This window comes from Lepisma saccharinum, chromosome 22 (assembly GCF_977018435.1).
Source record: "Lepisma saccharinum chromosome 22, izLepSacc3.1, whole genome shotgun sequence".
NCBI classification, from domain to species: domain Eukaryota; kingdom Metazoa; phylum Arthropoda; class Insecta; order Zygentoma; family Lepismatidae; genus Lepisma; species Lepisma saccharinum.
The window spans coordinates 6,582,197-6,605,209 of record NC_139250.1 but is presented as its reverse complement, the minus strand read 5'-3'; the positions used below and the strand labels follow the sequence as shown (position 1 = coordinate 6,605,209).

Below are 23,013 nucleotides of genomic sequence, written 5' to 3'. Positions count from 1 at the left end.
TGCGATGTATAATATGTTTGTATCTGAAAGTATTTAGCAGTACTCTGTTGTGATTGTACTATATTGTGTGTGTATTTTGTTCTGTTACTTTGTGTAACATACCTACTGCCATTTTTATCTTTTTTTATCTTTTGCTTTGTATTTTGTAATACTGTAATTCTGTTGTTTTGTAGTTTTGTATTTTTGTAATTTTTAAAATGTACATTTAATCTATATTATAAATATTTTTAATATGATCCTTTGTAATTGGAACTATTGGTTCTGTTAAGGATCTTTCGCTAAATAAATAAATAACTAAACATGGGCAAGATTGACAATATATCAAACTGCACATTCTACGCTAAACGTGGGCAAGATGGGCTAATACTTTCCCAGAAAACGACTGCAGTTCCCTTCAGGTTGTATAGAAATATTTTGACCAGAAATAGCATAATTACTTTCGAATTGTTCCCCAACTCTACCCCGCTTATCCCTTTGGTACCCCTTATAAAATATTTCTGTCTTTGCTGCTGTATATCAGCAAGCTCGTTATTGTACACCGTTCCCCCATCCTTTCTGTTAAGTTGGACGATGTGGATCATTGATGAACTGATATAATTGGACAAACACATGCCTCAAACACACCATAATGTCAACCTCGCTTCCACATAGCTTTCCCTGTACTGCATTTTTGCAAACTAACCAAGCTCTGGCACCTGGACCTGCAGCCTGTAGGAATTGTTCTGGTGTTGTCTCTTCACCCACTTCATTTTATCACCACGAAGTAAAATAAATCATCCATTCATTCATACATGCCTAACAAACATTTGAATCCATGGCCTCTCGGTTCCTATACACTGAAAACAAAAGCACTTTACTTGTGAGAATGTCTAATTGATTGGTTAAGCTTCATTATTCTGTTTCGAAAAGTAATGCGTAACCATGACCGTTCCTTTGTCATACGATAAAGACATTTAACCGTTTACGCAAGTATCACATCTGTTCTAGGGGTGTAAGTTTAAAACAACTCAACAATACATGTTTCGTCCCGGTAAATAATTTCTCCAGTTCTGAATTTATGAAGGTAAAGGTATGCAGTCAAGAGGGCATGTAATCAGAAACGTAACAATAAAATAATGTTTATGTGCTTGCAGTACGAGCATACAAGAACAATGATGCAACTTGTGTGTTTTGGAAGTGCAATGTTATTCAGTCCCAACTATACTTACGTGCAGTCGCCACTTGTCCATACGATAAAGTAATATAATACGCCCAATCATGGCAAATTAACTGGTAGTTCTAGTTCACAACTTAGCCATACTTTATGCACAAGGGTTGATTAAAACGAAAATTCCAATGTCTTATTTCTTTTGTTTGAGTGCTTTTCATAGAGCGGGAATAATCGCGAGTAACTGATCATATTCACCACACCAGCACCAAGTTTCAGATTCAAACATGGTTGCGATTTGCTACCGATATGGAGGAGAAAAAACTATAGCTGTTACAAACAATGCTTGATTTGTTTGCTGATCATGAAGCAAGTTGAAACACGTGATGGTGGATTATTACTGAAGCAGCTATGGCCCTTCTCAGCTCAGTGTTTTGTTCAACCATCTCCATGCTGAAATGCACAATGGTTTTATCGTGCATGGTGTTTTATTCCTCATGGTAATTTTGCACTTGGTGGTATTCGCGTTTAGAATTAGTCTTGCTCAAGGCAAACAAGAAACTGTCACTGGGGAAATAACTGAAATAATCACAAATATCGTTAACACTTTGTATGCAGTGCTGGAAGTGAGAACTCAGTAATTTTGCAGCAGCAGAAGTGCTTGCAGGTAAATGGTGAAAAAAAAATTGCTACATATCGAGATTGCTGGTGAAAATTATGCGTGCCGGAAAGATTGAGAAAGAAACATCCGTGGCATAAATCTGACATGGTAGGCCGTTCAAAATCACTCCTGGCGCCATTTGATGCATTGAACGTCATTTTTAATCTCTGTCGGTAACTATGTCGTTATCACTTGTCGTTCCGGTACATTTCGCTTGCTACTACAGCTTGTTTGGCGGTCGAATTTATTTCTGGAATGTTTGCTGAATGCTTTATAGGATGTGTAAAGATTGAGGAAACAGGTTTGGCAGCTAATCTGACTGGTTTGTATGTTGCAACATTTTGTGTCCTTCTTTTTGTTTTATATTAAGTGTGTGTGTGTGTGTATATGTGCGACAGTTACATGGACACGAACGGGGCAAAAAAGAGTAAATGTTTTCACCAGCTCAACCATGAACCTGTGATTCAGTGTGTTCATCTGTCATAATTATTGGCCTGTCAAGTGTAAGTAAGGGGAACATCGACTAATTGGAGACCCAAAGAAATGACGCTCTCCGGACCTCATTTTTATCAATGAAGAACGTCAATTAATTTACCCAGCTTTCTATCAGACGGTGTGCTTAATCTAAATAGAGTCTACACTGTGATTGAAGGCGAAATACTCTAGCAATGGATTGAACCAGAGCAGAGGTGGAACCAGCACGAATTTCCTATGCACGGACGTCACTTTATGGACTATGCTCAAATCAAATTAACTAACATCACAAAATTACATTTACATGTTGTTGGTTATTTTACATTTCTCTAGATTAATCGGAACAAAGAGTGAAACTGACATTGATCCAGACACTTAACGCCAGGATAACAGCCGAGAGAGATTTTATGAAGCGAAGTTGTTACGAAATTAATATCGTATAGTCGAAGTCCTGATACGAACACCAGTTTCGGTATCTTTGGCATACTCGAGAGGAAGCCAATCTGGTTTCGAGCCAGCAGCTGTTTTGATCTTTTACTCGGAGTGTTTAGACATCCAGCAGGAACTGTGACGATGTTACACTCCCAAGGTCTCCACATTGTACATAAAAAAAAATCACTTAGCAAAGATAACCGCAGTCTCACGTTATAAAATCTCTAAAGGAAACTGAATTGATAATATCTCATTTTTTCCCACGTGGGCTTGACAAGTACTGTCAGTTCCTAAAAGAAACTGACGCTATTGGTGGGAAAGGTTTGAAGGGAGGGTATACTGAGCTCCACGTAGAGTTGACATATGGGTTATCAGAGGAAAACTGATCTTTCGAAACTTTCTTTGAAGTAAAGTGCCGTTGGAATCAGAACTCAACTATACCGAACAGAAAACCGAAGAACACAAGAGAAGAGTTTGCAGTGACTTATCAATTTTATACGGCGTAAACGGATTCACAATAAGAGATACTTGATTCAAGATTCTTGTAAGGAATCGAAGCAAAATGAGAGGCGACTACTAAGAAAAAGTAAACGTACCCCCCTCGCTTTTTCGAAAATCCTGGGAGCGCCATTGCACGCACACATATTTGATGATTGTATATTGGAATATAAAGTCCGAAACAGGGTTCTCAATTGAAACAAGCATTCTATTTTCCACCATTTCATTGTGTCGTTTCTGCATCTCGAGGTCCCAGCGCGTTGCTGTCTTATTCCAGTTCGCTTCGCAGTCGTAAAAAACGAACGAAAACGAAAGTGGGTATTGGAAGAAGAAGAGAAGGAAGAAGAGGTTTAATGTTCTGTGTTGAAAGAGAAAGTATAGCACCGCGGAGGGATCCTTTCGATTCGTTTTCCAATCGTGGGCTCGCAAGCTCTTCTCGGAACCCAACCCGCCCCCTTTTTCCACCAGTCGAGACTTGTGTTGACTCTGGTACCCAATAAATCACGCTCGACAAGCGTACAATTATCATATCGAATTATGGGCCATAAATTATTATTGGAGCGAGCAGGTGCCAGATGCAATTCGTTTCAGGGGGGAGGGGAGGAATTGGCAAGAGGACTTGAGAGGAGGGGAAGGGTGGTGTGTCTCACTTGCGGACAGTGTTGCCAGATGAAGGGAAATTTCCCTTTTTAAGGGTAATTTCACTTTTTGGAAGGAAATTCCCCCTTTTGAAGGATAATTGCTATTTTTGAATGGAAATTTTACTTTTCGATGGGATATTTCGGATCGAATTTTACGCGAAAATGGAAATTCCATAAAAAATACCAAAATTACAGGGAAGTTTGAAGACATCAGACTCAACATTTGTTCAGATTATATTAGATTATATCTATACATATCATCTGTTACTTATTTGCACTTCTTTCATTAAGCTTAATGCATGATTATATTTATATTTCGTTCAGTTTACGTCGCTTTTCTACACCTTCGGTTAATAGCGAAGATGAGGATGAATGATGAACCTATGGAATTTGTGATGAGTTTTCATTGATTGAGTTGATGTTTTAAGTCCGCTTTATGCACAGTAAGCTAATCGGGACTGGACCTACAGTTTAAAGTGGGATCCGAACCACTAAGTGCTTCCACCGGGTATCGAACCCGGGACCAGCGATGACGCTAACACTGCGTCATCGGGGAGACCCGGAATTCGTAATGGAACAAACACAACTGTGCAATCATGCTTGACCAGGGATCGAACCAGGACATCTGCGTCGGTAACAAAAACTATAAGCATCTATATGATGAATTTGTTTAACATTTTTCATACATACGAACGTGGACCAACGAGAGTATTATTGCTATTATTATCATCATCACTCGTATTATTGCTATTGTTATATGATTTCTTTATATGAAGGGCAAAATTGCGGGAAAATAAGGACATTTTGCCGCTTGTGAAGGGAAATTGTACCCTCAGATTGTGGCAACACTGACGGAACCGAACATTGTTAACGTTGGGAGCTAGGCACTCGTGTTTGTTTAATAGTCTCCGGGTAAGGAGGCTTGTCGTGGAGGAGGTACATGCCGTATGCATGTTTTATTGTAGCGCGGGGGTTGGGGGGGGGGGTCGCGGTGAGCGTTTCAATTTGGAATCTTGCAATTGACTCCACGGTCGACCTTGTGCTCCATTTAGAGGGCAGATTTGCATTTCGCACACCAGTATTGTACGACTTCCCGTGTAGCCCAGTTGGTGCGAACTGTTCCTGGTTCCATCCAAGTTGTGAACCAACTTCGTGAACACACAGTTTGTTTTAGGAGGCTTTCAGAGCGAAGCGACACGGACCCTTTCAGTCTGAAGCAAAACATTCACCGCACGTGCACGGTATTGAAAAAACGTCCCAATCCAAGAGACAAGCGACATGTGCAACTTCTTCGACAGGTTGCACGGTCGGTTTGTAAATAACACCTGGACCTTCCCGATGGTGTAGTGGTGACGTCGTCGTCTTGAAATCAAGGGTTCGATTCCCGGTGAAGGCACATTACGCAATGGTTCGGTTTTTGATTAATTGATTGAGTTGGTGTCTACTTATGCACAGTAAGGCTAATCGGGACTGGACCTACAGTTTAAAGTGGGATCCGAACCACTATGTACGTCCACCGGGTATCGAACCCTGGACCCCTTCATTACAAGGCGACGACAATCGGGGAGGATCTCACTTTAAACTGTAGGTCCAGTCCCGATTAGCCTTACTGTGCATCAAGTGGACTTAAAACCAGGGTTGTTAAGTGTCCAGAAATCCATACATATTCTAATGGGTTCTATTGGTTTCCACTCCAGGATCGGAACCTTCTTTCTCGCACAATTTATATTCGGTCCAAGCCGCGTATTGTTTCATTGAGGAAAGGTTCCCGGACCGTATTTAAATTGATCCTGGAATAAAGGTTCCTGGACCGAATTGAAATACTTTACAGATAAAAAGGTTGTTCACGGTCCAGAACCCATTTACGCTTGCTGATTTTCTCTCCTGGACCGGAATTCAATTTATTTAAAATTCCTCGACCTTTAACAACCCTGCTTTACACAACAATGGCTGGTGAAGTGGTATAGCTCCCTACGGCGCCAGGGGTTCCGCGTTCGAATCCCGGCCTGGGGATGAGTGTTCTTTGTGAATGCCTCTTCATTAATTTAATCACATCACTCATCGTCACGATTAGCCAAAAGTGTTAAAAATGCGAATTAACATTAACATAGGCTTCGGTGGTTGTTTTTTTTTTTAAAATTGTGGACACGTCAGCACACAGGTTATTTGTGAGTGACCGTCATACAAGGATAATCTCCTTAAGTAAGACAAAACTGAGGACAAGACCCTAACAGTAAGTATAATGTCTAGGGAGCGGAAGTTGATGACCTAAAAATATAGGTATATGACGTATAGAATGTCCTAAAAAATGGGAAAAAATGACGTAAAAAATGACCATTAAATTTGTGAGTTTCAGGTTAAAAATTGAAATGAAAAGGAAATTAATCAAAATGTAATCTTGTTTTTTTTTTAAAAAAAAAAAAAAGGCACCAAATGATACCACAAGCACATTCAATTAAAATATGCAACTAGGATTTCCAATGAAAACAACCGAATAATTTTAAAACAATTTAATGAAAAAGTCGTATACGCTGAATCAAGAATATTGCCAAAATGAAAGAAGTGACAAAATATGACGAAACAATACACCGAATATTGCGAAAAATGCCGAAAATCGGAGAAAATGACCTAAAACCTGAAAATTGAAAAAAAAAAAAAGGAACTTGAAAATTACCTTTTTTGGGTTCTAGACGAAGTGTAATATTGTGTATATTTAATGGGCGTCGTGTCCGAGATGTCAGAAAAAATATGACATTTCATCAACTTCCGCTCCTTAATAATGTCTGTTCAAAAACTTTCTCGCTCAGTTTCAAAAACTTTATACTGCTTGCCAAGAAGTAAAACTCCGAGCGCAAAATCTCCAAACGCTGAGGCTACATTTATACTCGTCAGGTTTAAATCTGCCCTTAGCTACCACACCTGTCTGAAAAGATAACGATTTATCTAAATATAAATAGAATAAATGAAAATCCTTCCTTTATCTGGAATAGTCCGTAGATACTCAGTCAGTTCGACCCAAACTCAAGTGTAACTGAAGAATTTTTAGTTTCACAGGTACCTTTTAAGGAACCTTGAGAATAGAGCCTCTTCCAACTCTTCAGGAAGCCTCACCCACCCTACAAGTCAGCAGCCATTGTAGACCTTTGCGACCTCTATCAGGTGTTGGCATCAAGAGGGTTCCTCCTCCCCTTGAGGGATGTCCAATTAAGGCTTCACGTTTACCTGTGCCACCTGGTCAACCAGAAGGGGGCAGCAGCCGGTTCACTTGGGGGAGGAAGAAGATGCGCTTTTTTTTAGGGGAAGAGAAAGGTACAGTCAGCAGTTTATAGCCTGAAGGGATTAATCTTTTGCACAACTAAATCCTTTTGGAATTCAGTGAGCCGTGAGACTTGGCGATCAAATTGTTCAACGCTTGATCAACCTCACTTAGGTCCTTCAAAGTGCTACGAGACAATTATAACATGAGACTTATTTGTTGGAGCGGCGTTTACGGAACCTGACATGTAGATGTATCATTCCGTATTTGCTTTTGGAGTGCGAAGGCAGCAAAAAGTCAACCTCACTTTCGTGTAGTGTCCCGCACCAGGGGTGCCCACGGTGATTTTTTAGGGGGGGACAAAATTTTATACCAATTCCATGTATCTTCACACAAAAAAGGGGGGGATCGTTTCTTTGATTGATTTGTTATTGATCTTTAGTGATGGGTATTTTGTACAGTTTATCTACCTACCTGTGGGTGGTTGCGGTGATAAGGTTGAAATGAAACACCTCTTCTTATGCATTTAAAATCGGTTTGCAAGGGGTGGATGCGTTCTGTTCGCATTAATACAAGGTTAGTCAAGCAGACGAACTGTTAAGAATAAGCAGAGATAAAATGGCAATGAGCCCGAGTAGTTATGTACGTTTTTATATTGCTTAAATATGTCTGTATTATATTGTTCCGCAAACTTTGTCTCACCAAAATAATTTGAGTAAATAATTCGGCATGAGGGGGGAGGGGATTAGTAAAATAATCTATCTTTTGGGGGGAGTGCGTCATAGACCTTGGGAGGGGGGGCATGGGCACCTCTGTCCCGCAGTGTGGCTGTGTCAGGCTTCATGCTTTGGGTCCTAGCTACGGAACGCGCGCAGGTTCGAGTCTCGGGCAGTGTGGCCACATGAAGGGAAATTTCCCTTTATGAACGGAAATTCGAATCAAATTTTGAACTAAATGGGACGAAAAATACCAAAATTTCATGGAATTTTCAAGACACCAAAGTCAAAAATAGTACAGATTATGTACTATTTATTAATATTATTTTTAAAGGTTTTTAGTGAAGGGAAAAACAGTGCAAAAAGGGAAATTATGCCCCCAGATTGTGGCAACACTGGTCTCGGGTAAGCGTAACAGCTTACAGACTTCCACCTGTATGTATAGGGCCGGTGGCCACCCATCATGTTGAGGAAATTAGGAAGCTACGAATGAGTAGCGTCATAGTAACCTACAACGAATGGGGGTTCGTAGTGCTGACCACACGAGTGGTAGCGAGGCCGGCAATCTGTAGGCAGACACGGACCCTAAATGGGATGTTGCGCCACGGGTTATTGTTATTAATTTAGAAACTTTTATTAGCCTTTCATAATTCTTGGTTTTAACCATGGACGTCCGCAGGATATTTTCCAGGGGGGGGGGGTGCTAAAGGAGGTACCCATAATAGTGATGCCTAGGGGCATGCATATTTCGTTTTTGACGATAAAACGAAATTTGAAAAAACACATTGTAGTGTTATTTTTTCATGTTTTTGAAAGGTGTGAGATGCATTTTGTGACCATGTTTTGTCACGAAATAATGCGAAATGAACTGCAAAAAGCGAAATTAACTCTTAAACACGAAATTTAGGGTTTATTCACCGACGCGGCACCTTCCGAGGTCTGAATTATCCTGAGAGTTATGCAATTCCCGGAAAATTGATTAATTCTGCTGTTAATATTGGAGAAACAAAAATTGATTCCTTTACGCAGAAATAAACTTAATACTCGGATAACTACATAAATGTGCTATTAGAAGTGAAATGTAAATTCTGTGGAATAAGTGTAGTTTTTAATTCAAATTTAGGATTATATTCACAATTTTAAAACCAAAATTTCTTTTTGTATGCCACTTTTCATCCAATTTTTCACCGCTATAACACCGATATTTCATTTTATTTACCGCTTTTGAACCCGAAATTGACTCAGTTTTTATACCGAAATTTTGCTTTTTTATTTACCAAAAATATGTGCCTCTAAGCCAAGCGTCAGGTTAACCTTGCAGCAGGTTTTATGTATCAATCCGCGCGGGAACTGAGCACAGAATCTTCCGTGCCAGTCTTGCCTCAACCGCCGAGCTGCTTACATCGCAGACACTGAGAAAATCTACAGTATTGCCAACCGCACAACACATCAAAACCCGCATGCATGTCAAGCGGAATATATTTGTGTTTCTTTTTGTCTCCTGAAACATAACATTTTAGAAGTACTTTCGGCGCATAAATTATTTTAAAAAATGTGTCATTACTTAATATAAATGCGAAATATCTTCGAAACATGAGAGTATTTTTCCCAGGGGGGCAAACAAGTCACATTTCCCCCTAAAGAGTGTAGTTCCCTAATAACATTGCTTAAATTTGAATTTATTGTGTTAATGCAATAATTAACATATTATTGTGGCTAAAATGAAATTATATGTGTGAAATACATAATTTTTGGTTGACTTTCATTTTCCAGGGAGGGAACGGCCCCCTTGCCCCTCCTTCCGGACGCCCATGAGCATGTGTGTATATTTCGAGCACGCAAAAATAAAAAATAAACAAAGATATAAGTAAACAACGACAGGCCCTCTTGAATTTAATGACAAATTATTGTTTTTGGTTTATAAAAAAATACGTTTATGAAAACCTTTGTTACTGTAAGACACACGCACTTCAAGTTATACCAGCAAAAAAAAAGTATGATTTGTTATTGTGGATATATACAATCAGGTGCATTGTCTGCTGCTATTATTCTGGTTACAATTTATGAATCACTTCACTAAACCAGGATTCAAATCTTGGTCTGTCCATTTCTTGCTAATCATCCATCCCTTTCCTTGCACGGAACAGTAAATATATGCGCCTTCAACAAAGACGTCATTGCCGTCAGTAGGTGAAACAATAAGCCTCCCCCTTCCCCTCTCCCTTTCTCGTCGGTTTCTTCAGCCCTGGCGGTGGTTTTGCATGGTGATATATATATAATGAAAAAAATCAATATAACGCCCACGCCCCTCCCAGAGTTAAAGCACGTCTGGTCCAAATAATAAACATGTTTCTTCTCACGGTGATATCTTTTAATACCGGGGACATTCTTTTGTAGTCAAACAACAAACAATCGTTTCCTCTTCCTAAACTCAAACCGCAAATCATTCAACACCCGGGATACAGTTCGTGCGCCCATTGACGGCAAATCACCTCACGGCCTGTTTTACTTTGATCTTGTTTCCGTAAGGAGGATTATGCATTTTAAACAACTTGGTTGATTTGAAGAGCTTTTCCCTTCGGATGAAGAACACAATAACACTCGCTGAACAGGAAACCTTGCTTGATTCAGCTATTCTCGCTGCTGTATAGCACGATTATTAATCACAATAAACATAGGGTTAAAATAGTGGGATGTGCAACACTGGTTTCACGGATTCCACGCGCTCTGCAACGTATTCAGTCTTGCTCGACTCGCACTTGGGCTTCAGGGATTCCTGAGCTCAATACAAACTCCAGTTGGCGAATCTGCGGATCCAAGTTCGTCTGCACAGTGATTGCAACCGATCAAGTCCACACATGCTAATGGATGTATTATTTTGTCTGTATTTTACAAATCAAATAACTGTGTTCTTGCAAGTATGCAGTTGTGTCGGAATAGAACCCGTCTCAGTGGAACTATATTCTTGCGCGCACGTTTGGATCTACATATGCGAAAACCTGCTGCAAGGTTAACCTGACGCTTGGCTTAGTGATGCCCCTTCTTCCGGACCTCCATACTTTTAACCTTCAACATCTTCTGCTTACATGAAATAAATAAATTAATTGGTTATTAATTGCAATATTGTGATTGTAGAACATCTGTACTTCAGACCAAGGAAGAAAAATCTCCATTTTTTTAAACTAAAAAAAATCGTTTTAGGCCCAGCGTTCATCTAAGGCCGACCCTGAAACTAACGAGCAAGTTTAGTAGCCCGTTACTAACACAAGAACCGAAAAAGTAACGCCTTGTCAAGTGTAGAGATGATTATTACCACACGTGATCAACACTACGCACCATTGTTGCTGCGAACTCTTTTCGCCAGCGTTCAAGGACAACTACATTAGTCTGATCCTGGCAGTTCTGAAATTGTTTATGTTTGTCAAACGCGCTATTAAACCTGAGCAAATGAGAGCAATTAGCTATCAGTTATTCAATCGAAAAATCCTCTGCTCAAGCTCCTGAAATGTTTCGACAAGGATTACTTCATGTACAAGTCTTCGATTTCGAGTGACGCGTCTGACAGTCGATTTCAAGACGACTTTCAGGTGATTATGTAGGCATCGTATAAGCAGACAGCCCTTTTAAGAGTATTAAATGTTATTTCAGGTCCGAAAATAACATCAGCTTAATCTTCACCCCATCGACTCCGCTGTCAATCAGTGCCAACTGGCGCGCCAGGCACGACCGCAGACTCTTGCCAGCTTGAAAGAAGAGGAAGAACAGGAAAGCGTAATCGGCTTAGGAAAGAAGGCTGGAAAATCCGTTAACTGTTTTCCAATGAAGTGTACAAGCATGTGTTGATTTTGGTTGCTGCGAAGAAAGGAATTGTTCTTCCGCTGGTCCCTTTTCGTTATGTCGAGCTTTGGAGAGCGCCAAGTTGATGAAGAGTAAGCTGGCGGTTCTTGAGGTTTGTCAACTTGGAAAGGAATTCTCTTCTCGCCCAGAAAGTAAATTCAACACCTCAAGGCGTTGGAACACAAAGCGTCTGTCCAACATGGCTGCAGCCGCGCACACCTGGCTTCTCAGCAAAGGTAAAAGGTAAAGTGTTCCCCTGTGCTTAGCACCACGCCATGAAGGCGTATAGGGGGTGAGGGGGTAACGTCCCACACTTTCTTGATCCGGTTAGAAAAGTTCGCGGATTTGAACCGGGACCTTTAGCATGGTAGTCAGACGCGTTACCGACTGAGCCACCGCGGCCGCCTCAGCAAAGAAACGAATACTAAGCAATGGCGTAGGTTCATGGGCGTCGCCAAAAAAAAGTGCGGGGGGGGGGGGTAATAAAAGTTGAATAGCAGAAAAATAACAATGAGTATTATTATCACCGTTATAAATGTCATATACAATAATAAATATTATAAACTAATAAAAACAAATTTTATTCAAAATAAAAAAATATTATTATATAAATGTGGAGACTCGATCCACCGAACGAGTGAACACCAGCACAACTATTTGCCATTATTTCTTTTGCATTTTATGCAGTTAGTATCTGAAATGCATTTTGATATTAACTTTTGCACGTCTCGTTCAAGAAAAGGGTATTAGGGGGGATTTTTTCCATAAAGTTTGTTGTGTGGCCTCTCACCTACAGCTGTAATTATTAGAATTTTGAAAACTGTGGAACCATTTGTTCTTTGGATGAAATGGTAGAAAATAACCTTGTTGCTGTATTTTTCATGTTCATGTTTCAATGTATCTGAAATGCATTTTCGATCCAATGCATTTTTTCTTTGATTATTCTGTTCGAATACTAACTAAATGAACTTTGTTTCTGTTCTTAACAATAAGAGTAACAAGCTTTCGGCTTTCTTGTATCTTTACATGAACGATGTGAATTTCCAGGTTGGGGGGGGGGGTCACCGACTCGTTCGACCCATCCTCCCGACGCCCATGCGTAGGCTGTTTGCCTCCGACTTTAAACGTTGTCCTTTGTGCACAGTTATTTATCCACACGCCCTCCAATGTTTTCCCCAACATACCATAATTTTTTTTACAAAATTCAAAGTTATTAGGGATGATAGCGAGAGTGGACCGGGCTTGTAAACAACGAGACGAGAACTAGAGCATAAATCCGAAACATGTCACACCAATGTGCGAATTTCATGTTGCACATTTTTACAAATTTTGAGATTTATATTACATATTTCTCCTTTACATTGTATATTTTTACATAAAACTCGCTATTTGGTCCATCTTTCTTGTTTTTCATTTAGTAGGGAGTGTGGGGCAAACAGCCAAACTTCGATTTATCCAAAAATAAAAATAAAGAAAAACTTCTCAAAATGTATTTAGTTCTTCACTGTGCATCACATTGACACGGTAAGTACTGAAACAGAAGCACTTTCTATATCTTTAAGAAATAATGTATTGTCGCATAAAATGTATATACTGTACATGTTACATTTTGCCTGACAAACCATTCAGTGAGAATATTATTCAGTATTGTAGAAATTTGAATGCAGTGAAAAATATATGGCCAAATGGTACTCAAAACTATTCTCATTCACGATATCAGTTCATCAGCTTACGAATTTTCCAGTGCAATTCAGCGCATTACAATTGTATTATTTCAAGAAATTTCTCAAAATATAATAATATTGAGACGTTAATTCAGTATAATTATATTCTTTACTGCCAGGAACCTAAGAAAGCAGTACAGAAATTAGAAGTATATTTTAATATACTTACATATTTTTACATATTTCCGTACATTTACATATTTATGTACATATTTCGCATGTTTTGCCTCCATAAAAATCCGGGTCTTAATAAATTAGGCCTATTTGTACACGTCATACAAGAAACAAGTCTGGGATCATCCACATACAAACACTCCCCATTTCGTCATTAAGTGTCTGCTAGTTCCGGCGGAATGCACGAGATACCCAGGAAATTCCAGAGAGACCCTCGTATAGATACCAAACATTTTAACGGCGCCAGGAGAAATGATCTTCATATTATTCCACATTCCAGAGAGGAAAAGTGATTATTGGCGATAGTGAAGTGACAGCCATCTTAGGAGCAGGTGAAAGTACACAGTGGCTGGTGTACACTGAAGGACAATCTAGGTTGGGTTGATAAATTCGGTGGTCCTCGTTGGTGCACCGCTGCAAGGTCGTTCAACTTACGGTGCCAGATGTGAAAGCGATTTGCTCGAGCCAGTCATCTTCCTTCCAATATTTTGTTCTCCTTCCTCTGTCTGGTATTGCTATCAAATGTGATTCTGAATATGTGCTTTGGTACAGAACAACCGATTCTGTTCTGCCCTTCCTGATAGAAAAGTGATGTCACATGTAGAAATGATAAGGAGTATACTTTGAATCAGCTTTTCTTAGGAGGAATCATGGTTTATCATTCGTCAGATAATGTGGTTATTTATAGCACAATTAATTTCAACAAATCGCACACACTACGGACATTCACAAAATAAATTTGCTTACTTCTCAAGAGGTACAAAGGGGGGAGGGACGATCCCACTTACTCTCTTCAAACGCTAACCTCTGTTCCGTGAAGGCTAGCGAGGCTATAGCGTCTGAACCCACAACAAGTATGATTCTCTATGTTCTTTGTATTCTCCATGTGTGTTTCTTACTGTCCCTTATTCGGCCATTTCTTGTAATCACAATTAATCCTCATCGTCGCAATCAGCCAAAAGTGTAAGAAAAGCAACGTAAAATAAACCAAGTTCAAATACAAACAAGTTTACTACTTGGAACCAATCATTTTGTCCGCGTATTTCATTTCGACTAGATCGTCTTCACCTATGTCTTCTTCTTAAGTTGCATCTCCAGCATGAAAATGAAATGATGGTACGTCGTATTATCCGAATTAACCCAATCTCGAATTTTTGATTTGATATCCAAGTCCTGAATCCTGATCCAACATTGAGTTTCGTTCCTGGATCCGATATCCGAGTACCGAATCCTAAACGATATCTGAATCCGATCCGCTATCCGAATATTCAAAGACGATTAGGATACACCCATTCCTATCAATTTAATTGTGTCATATAATTATTTATATACTATAGTTTCTTGGTACTATTGGTATACTTGCAAGATACTCTTCGTGTTTTGATTTCTATTGTAGTTTTAAAATAATGATATATTCCCTATGCTAATGTTAATATTTTATTTTATTCCAGGAGAAATTCGTGGAGTCTACGCAATCAAATTACATTGGAAGTGCAGGTACGTTTCTCTTCCTCATAGTTAGTACAGGGTGGCCCACAAAAAAGGTAACCGAGCACATAAGGTAAAGGTTCTACATTTCGGTTACCATTTTTGGGGTCATTACCATATTAAAAAACTTTCACGGTAATTTGGATCTGTGCATATCTAGAACAGAGTTGGGTAGTTACTTGGTTAAGACGTTACAAGTAATTGTAACGGTACGTTACCTTGACAAATTAAGAACTGGAGGATTAATTTGCCAGGTCCCAACCATGGTTTACTGTGTTGTTTTAAACTTGTGCGTGTCAGGTTACACTGGGAAAGCATGCACTACACAGAACACACGCGATGTTTGTGTAAACAGTTGAATGTCCTTACTGTGTGAAAAGTCAACGGTAGCGCATTACTTTTGGAAACAAAGTAACGTTAACGCTTTACTTTTTCTGAGTAACTTACCCAGCTCTGTCCCAACACGACAAAACAGTGAATCCTCAATTAAATTCCAGTCAATATATAGGCAGAAATTAGTTCATTCTAACTAACTCTCTAGCCTTCTTAAACCCGACGGTTTATGGCTGCAGCAACACAAGCCTCACATCTGTCCCTATCCTGCGCAAGATCAATCCAATCTTTTCCATCCCTTCCAATTTCCTTTAGGTTCATCTCAACATTATCTCCATCTTCGTCTTGCCCTCTGTTACCATCAGGTTTCCCAACAAGAATCCGGTAAACTCTTCTTTCCTCTCCCATTCGTGCCACATAGCCTGCCCATCTAAGTCTACTTCATTTAATTAATTGTAATAATATATTATGTTCATTCAAACTTTTAAATTTGTTTTTTTTTTTTGTATCTTGGACTATTTTACGCATATTACTATGGCTGCAACGGTGTTGATGGATGAACAAAGTTAACCATTTTGCACAGAGAACAGTGAAGAATCGTTCAATGTTTCACGGAGAATCAAACAGCGAGCTCTAAAATATCTCTTTGTACAAGGCAACAACGTTAACCATTAGGCTGTCACGGATGCTCAACTAGTTGAAATTGGGAGCATTGAACAATAACACCATGATAGCTGCTTCCCATTGTGTTATAGCTAAACACTCTCGACCACGTCAGTCATTGTAACTGAAAATAATTGAATAATTGAATGAGCACCGCTGTTACATGTATCAGACGCGACGCGCCGACAGCAATGGATTTGTTCATTTTGAGATGGCTGTCATTGGTATTGTAATGGAGAGGACGAACCGCCAAGCTCTTTGCACAAAACCAATGGAACGAGAGTGAAATATGAGTTTAAATCAATTAGTGGCGGAGTGTTGAACGGAAATACATCTGGCACTGTATATTGTTTTTGTTTGTTTATTGCGTTTTATACCTTTTTATGATGGTTGGTTGTTCATAATCTCGAATAGACAGTGTGGTATTTGAAAATTTTCCAGTGGGGCAAATTCTATCCTTGAAGAAACACTACACCATATTAACTTATAATTATATATATATAATTCTGATTTTTGTTATTTAGCGTCACTTTTCTGTCACTTTTGGCTAATCGCGACGATGAGGATGAGTAATGTTATGATGAAATTGATGAAGGGACACTCATATAGACGCCCGTGCCCTACTATTGTTCAAGTAATTGCTACAATTAATGTCATGTGAGCCTATATTGTTTAGCTTGCTTAACGAAAATTGTCATTTTTCACAATTTTTAATTCATGTTTAATTCCATATTTTATGTAGAATAATTAAAGATATATGCTTACATATGAGACATCCCATTATCACGGATGGGGCACGCGGACCTCATGTTTCGTATTAAAGTAACTATTTTACTGATAGTTAAGAAACATTTTTCTGTGCGATGAAATATGAAACAATTGATTAAGCATAGCCACCCTTAAAAAAACTTTCCCAGATTTGTAGCTATAACTGAACAATTTTGTGTCTCATGTTGGACAGAGGAAACACTGCCTCTTCACTTGATAAGACATTTGTTTCAAGTTCTGTGAATTGTCAAATGATGAAAAATGAATTGTTTAAGACAAAGAGAGAAGGTAATTGACCTTTGAATTTTCTAGTGGAGTTGAGAGGGAATGTAGCAGTTAAAGGAGAAATTAATTGTTTTTTGGTGTCACGGGGGATACGATAGAAAACTCAACTAAATCAAAAAGTTCAAATAAACGAAGAGTAGCTTTGTAAAATACTGTCTAACTTAATTATGTATAGGGCTAGGATTTTGATGCAAATGCATCTTTTTTTTGGTAAGGCAGAAAGATTGCATAAGTAGATAGGAACGTGTTTTACACATAAGTGAATAAATTGGGATGCCTTTGTTAGGGCATTTTTGTTGCATTCTTTGACCCATTTTGGAGTAAAGATCATTTTTTAAACTTTTTAAACAGGTTAAGTCATTTTTTCGGCCTTTTAAAAGTCATATTATGCATTTTCTACATTTTGGTGAAAGAAGGGGCATTTTACATGCAAATGTAACCTTTTGAAGGAGAGATGTTCCCGACTCTCGTCTCATTACCTTCAGCGCAGTTCTGAAGGACTGTGTTTGAACACATTGTTTGATTTGTGGTTTTAAGTCCACTTTATGCACAGTAAGGCTAATCGGGACTGGACCTACAGCTTAAAGTAGGATCCGAACCACTATGTGCCTCCATCGGATATCGATCCCGGGATCCCTTGATTACAAAGCGACGACGCAACCATGTTTTCGAAGAAACAAATAAATTCTGTGCAGTATTGTTGATGCAAGCTGTTTTGTAACAATTCAGCTCAAACAATGTGATTTCCCCCTCTATCAGTAAATATATCGTCGCCAGACGGACTATTGTTAAAATAAAACAAGGGGTACAAAGTTTTGTGCTCTGTATTGGACATTTTGTCAGGGAAGCAATTTGAATTCTATGGAATTGAAAGTGACTTAACAGCAAGTGATATTGTTCATTTCAAGTACGCTCCTCTTGTGTCGGTGGAAGTCGAGAGAAGTTTTTCCATGTACAAGGCTCTCTTGTCCGACAACCGACAATCATTCATTTTTGAAAATTGCATATGATTTTCGTTGTGTACTGCAACTCGCTACTTAAAGTGTGAAAGATGACAAAAAGTGAACTTTCTTACTTGTACTATACCATACGCAATGAACATGTGATAGATACTGTAACGTTAATTTGCAATTTGAATTTCTCTATGTAGTTTATAAATTTGTTTTACAAATCTTTCAAAATTTTTAGGTCATTTTTCTAAGTGTATAGGGCATTTTCTTGCATGTATTAGGTCATAAATGCATTTTTAAAAGGTCATTTTTTGGCAATTTTAAGGTTATCAAAATCCTATCCATAATTATGTATAATACTTCAATTTTTATGCAAATGACAATTTTAGATTCCTTGCTTACAAGATAGGATAAAGTTACAGCATTGGATTTAATTTGTCGTTCAGAAGTGCTTTCACTTGGAATGCCCATATCTAACACTTTTTTTTCTTGGTACATGTAAATCCGTTGCCTGGTGATAATGTAGCCAAAGACCCTTTTCCACTTTTCTCACATTCCATTGAGTATCTGGTTCCGTTGCCCCTAACAGGTCAAGGCCCGGAATGGCAAGATGGTCGTGCATTGGAAAGGACAAACGCACGTTTGCATATCAGATCCAGTGTTCGCTGCGTTCCTCCAAGCAGCGTGTTTGTGTGTGTGTGTGTGCGGGGTCAGGAATGTCACGCTATTTTCAGCGTGAGTCATGTCTTGCCAGGGAAGTGATACGTGGAATTCTTGTGCAAGAAGAGATATTGTGAGTTTTCTTGACTCTCTCAAAGATGTCTCTGTTGATAAGAGGAAGAGCCATGAACGTGCAACTTCCCAGTCTTCGGACGTGACGAGGTAATTTCCCTCCCTGCATAAGGTCAACAGGCTAAAGATGATTTTTCACTATGTCAGTAGTTTCCAAACATAACTTTTGCATTTTAATTTCGGGCTTGGAAGTTGGAAATTCATATTTTTTTTTTCTGGGCCTTGAAGGCAATGCTAAACCTTACAGTTGTCCGTCCCCAAAAGTGGCAGAAAAGCGTTAACAAAAATCAAATCTTTTTTCCCCCAAAGGTATGTAGGCTACATGTTAAAGGCCGCTTCTATATAAAATACAAGCACTTGTGAAATGGATGTCAAACCTTTTACTGTTATTTAGTTTCTTCAGTGTATGTGCGCGTGTGTGTGTACATATGTGGTGTATACATGCACACACAAATATATATATATATATCGGATCGGATCCTATCGCCACAGTTTTCTGGCTTTTGTGACCGGAGCCGTCTACTTCTTTTTAAGTAGGGCTAGCTTTCCAACTGTCTTCACGACGCTGGGTTTATGGGCTCCCCAGGAATCGCACCCGGGACCGCTCGCACCGAAGGCAAGAGCGCTAACCATTTTTTTAAAAGGAAGCCCCCTCCGCGGTATCCTTCCCCACACATTCAATTAATACATATCAATTTCTCTCAATTCTCATTTTTCATCAGGACAGACGAACACAAACATCGAAGTCCTAGCCCGGCTACGCTGGAGCCCCACATACATGGGCGTCCGGAAGGGGGGCAAGGGGGCTGTGCCCCCTAAAAAATGAAAGTCCACCAAAAATTGTATTTCACACATATAATTTCATTTTAGCCACAATAATATGTGTTAATTATTGCATGATCACCATAAATTCAAATTTAAGCAATGTTTTTTTTAGGGAACAGCACTATTTTTGGAGAAAATGTGCCTTGTTTGCCCCCTGGAAAAAAATTCCTTCCTTGCTTTGATTGATTGATTGATTGAGTTTATTTTACTTCGCGTTTTGTGCCTCTTGGCTAATTTGCGAAGATGGGGATGAGTAATGAAATGATGAAATTGATGAATGGACATTCACAAACAACCAAGCCCGACCAGGATTCGAACCCGGGACCCTTGGCGTCGCAGCGCGATGTGCTAACCACTCGGCCACAGGGTCGGGCTTTCCTTGCCCCTCCCTGGAAAAAATCCTGCGGACGTCCATGGCCTTTAGTAGCGGGAGGGCAAAACATTTGTAGACGCGGCACTGGAAGACCGTACACCTACGTCTTTACACTTCGTTTCCATCAGAAAACACTGGATCGCCCGCGTAGGCTTACGGTACGGACCACACGAATTCGAATTCAACCAGCAACAGTACTCCCTGACAACAATCTCGCGACGCTTTTCGCACCTTGCCAGGCGCAGCCAATCATAACCATGACTGCGCAACAATGGCCGTTCTCTTTATTGCGTCACTATCTCCTTTTCTTTAACAAGCAAAAGGAGAGAGAGTGGAAAAAAGAATCGTGCTTAGCATATATCCATAATTCAGCAAGCATCGGCGCCGGGTGTCAGCCCATTTATCAAAGCCTGCTAAGCAAAACACTTCGGCTCTGAGGAGGTGTAGCAGGTTAACATGGCGACGGCGCTCACCTGCAGCGGGTAGGCAGTTTGCTGTTTGCCCTGTGTCACCGTGGGATTGTTTAAGTCTTCTTGAATTGAAATGTTTCTGCGCAACGCCCTCGGCTTCCTGTTGATATCCCCCCGAGAGATGGGTGTGCCACTGTCTTCTACGGAATGGCAGAAAAGGGCGGGTAGGGGTTTTCTACAAGTAGCTTATGCAGACCAGTTTCGTGGTGACTCAGCTCCTTGCTCTCGAGAGATCATGGAGAAACGGGTCCTTTATTTCTCTCCGCAGCATCTTTTCGTCGTTTCCCCTCTAAACCATACTGCATCATATAGATTGATGCACCAGAACGCATCGATTGATGCACTAAAGTGTGTTATAAGGCTTCTTGAAAGAATCAGATTCACATTTGATGCATTTGGGTGCATTTTTGTATGTCGTGAAAGAAACACCAAAGTGCATCATTTGATTCAAGTGTGAGGATTCCTTTCAGTCGAGATGCACTTCAATGCATCAGTTGATGCGTTTTGATGCACCAGAATGCATCTTTTGGCACTTAAACGTTTCATCTGAGCTACATAAACTCTGTAGCTCACACCAAACGTTTAAGTGCATCATCCAAAAAGATGCAGGAAGATGAACAACTGATGCATTGAAGTGCATCTCGAATGAAATGAATCCTCACACTTGAAATGATGCACTTTGGTGTTTCTTTCACGACATACAAAAATGCACCCAAATGCATCAAATGTGAATCTGATTCTTTCAAGAAGCCATAAAACACACTTTAGTGCATCAATCGATGCATTCTGGTGCATCAATCGATATGATGCATTTAGTTTTCTGTGCGTTCGCTTCGGTGGTCTCGTACATCTCCACAGGGCCGTATACAAGGGAAGGGCTTCACGTGTCAAAACTAGGGATGGCCAAATATTTTTCTATTCGGATTTCAAATATCCGACATTTGGATTATCCTAAATATCCAGATATCCGAATGTGTGCATAATTCGGATAGTTTTATCGTTTATCCGTTTTATGGGCTAATCCACATTTTATTTGTCATTTGTACGGTATTTCGTATTTCACTACGGATTTTCTACAAATCCTTCCATCTGTTCTATACAGCCTCTCTTCCACAGACTACCCGGCCAATACAAAACTCTACCAAACCTAGTTGACATTTTTGAAAACCAGGCAATTTTTAAAAAGCTACTGTGTAACAACGTGTAATTTCGTTACTTCCATTGTTATTCTTTGTTATTTCTATTGTTATTACATTACAATGTAAAACGGCCAAAGTTGTATTTGGAATTCTCTGGTAAATAAATAAATATCCGAATTCTCCAGATATCCGAAAAGGATATCGGTGAAATCCAGTTATCCATTATCCGAATTTCGTGGCAATCCCTAGTCCAAACTTCCGTCATTGGTTTAATAACAGCATTAATTATGTAATCAAACTCACAATTTATCAAATCACCTTTTAATTTGGAGATATTTTTGAAGGGTAGCCCATAGATATAATGGGGTCAGGTTTTCTTCAGATATGTTAGTAATAAATTATGATTGTTACAAAGAAAAACATGTTTCAGAATTTGATATGTAAAAAGTCTAATTGGCAATAATTAATAATTTATAATTAACCGTACGTAACACTAGTGATACTTGTGGAGTTAAATGTCCCGGTGTATAGAAATGAAATTCGACTATAATGTAGGCTATTTTAAGAATTTATTGAATGCTTATATTATTATAAGCCTCTTTTATGTAGCTAACCTTACTCTGTAAAATATTTTTATGCATGTGTGTAAAATACACGGTGTTGTATAAAGATGTAAATCTGTTCACAACACTTAAATAAATACATTTTAGTGCCTCAACGATGGCGCAGTGGTAGCATCGTCGCCTTGTAATCAAGGGATCCCGGGTTCGATATCCGGTGGAGGAACATAATGGTTCGGATCCCACTTTAAACTGTAGGTCCAGTCACGATTAGCCTTCCTGAGCATAAAATGGACTTAAAACACTAACTTAACCTTAACTTAACTTAACCTAACCTTTAACTTAACTTAATACATTTCAATTCAATTTCAATAATGCTGACTAAGCACATTTCACGTTAGTGGGAGTAATTTCAAACAAATCAAATTCTTCAAAATTGAAAATGTTGGCCTCCTCCTTAAATTTGCACTTAGTGTGGAACCCAAAAAAGGTAATTTTAAAGTCAATTCTTTTGCATTTTTTGCCAATTTTCAGGTTTAAGGTCATTTTATCCGATTTTCGACATTTTCCCGTCATTTTTCGCAATATTCGGTGTATTGTTTCGTCATATTTTGTCACTTCTTTTCATTTTGGTAATATTCTTGTCTCTTTTCACTAAGGTGAACATATACGTATCTCGCAGGATTGCAATATACGAGCTTTTCATTAAATTGTTTTAAAATTATTCTGTTGTTTCCATTGGAAATCCTCGTTGCATATTTTAATTGAATGTGCTTGTGGTATCATTTGGTGCCTTTTTTTGAAAGC

At 39.2% G+C, this 23,013-nt stretch overlaps 1 protein-coding gene across 4 annotated transcripts in view; it reads left to right on the top strand.

Moving 5' to 3' along the window:
- The window catches only part of LOC146004924 (frizzled-5-like), a 194,214-nt gene that overhangs the window by 106,117 nt on the left and 65,084 nt on the right, over window positions 1-23,013 (top strand). For 2 of the 4 annotated variants that reach the window (XM_083143966.1, XM_083143964.1), the window contains exon 2: window positions 15,012-15,057. The gene's annotated coding sequence lies outside the window, so the exon portion shown is untranslated. Of the gene's footprint in view, window positions 1-1,751; window positions 1,815-6,923; window positions 7,163-15,011; window positions 15,058-23,013 lie in introns of those variants that run through there. The other 2 variants (XM_083143965.1, XM_083143967.1) reach the window with 2 other exon arrangements.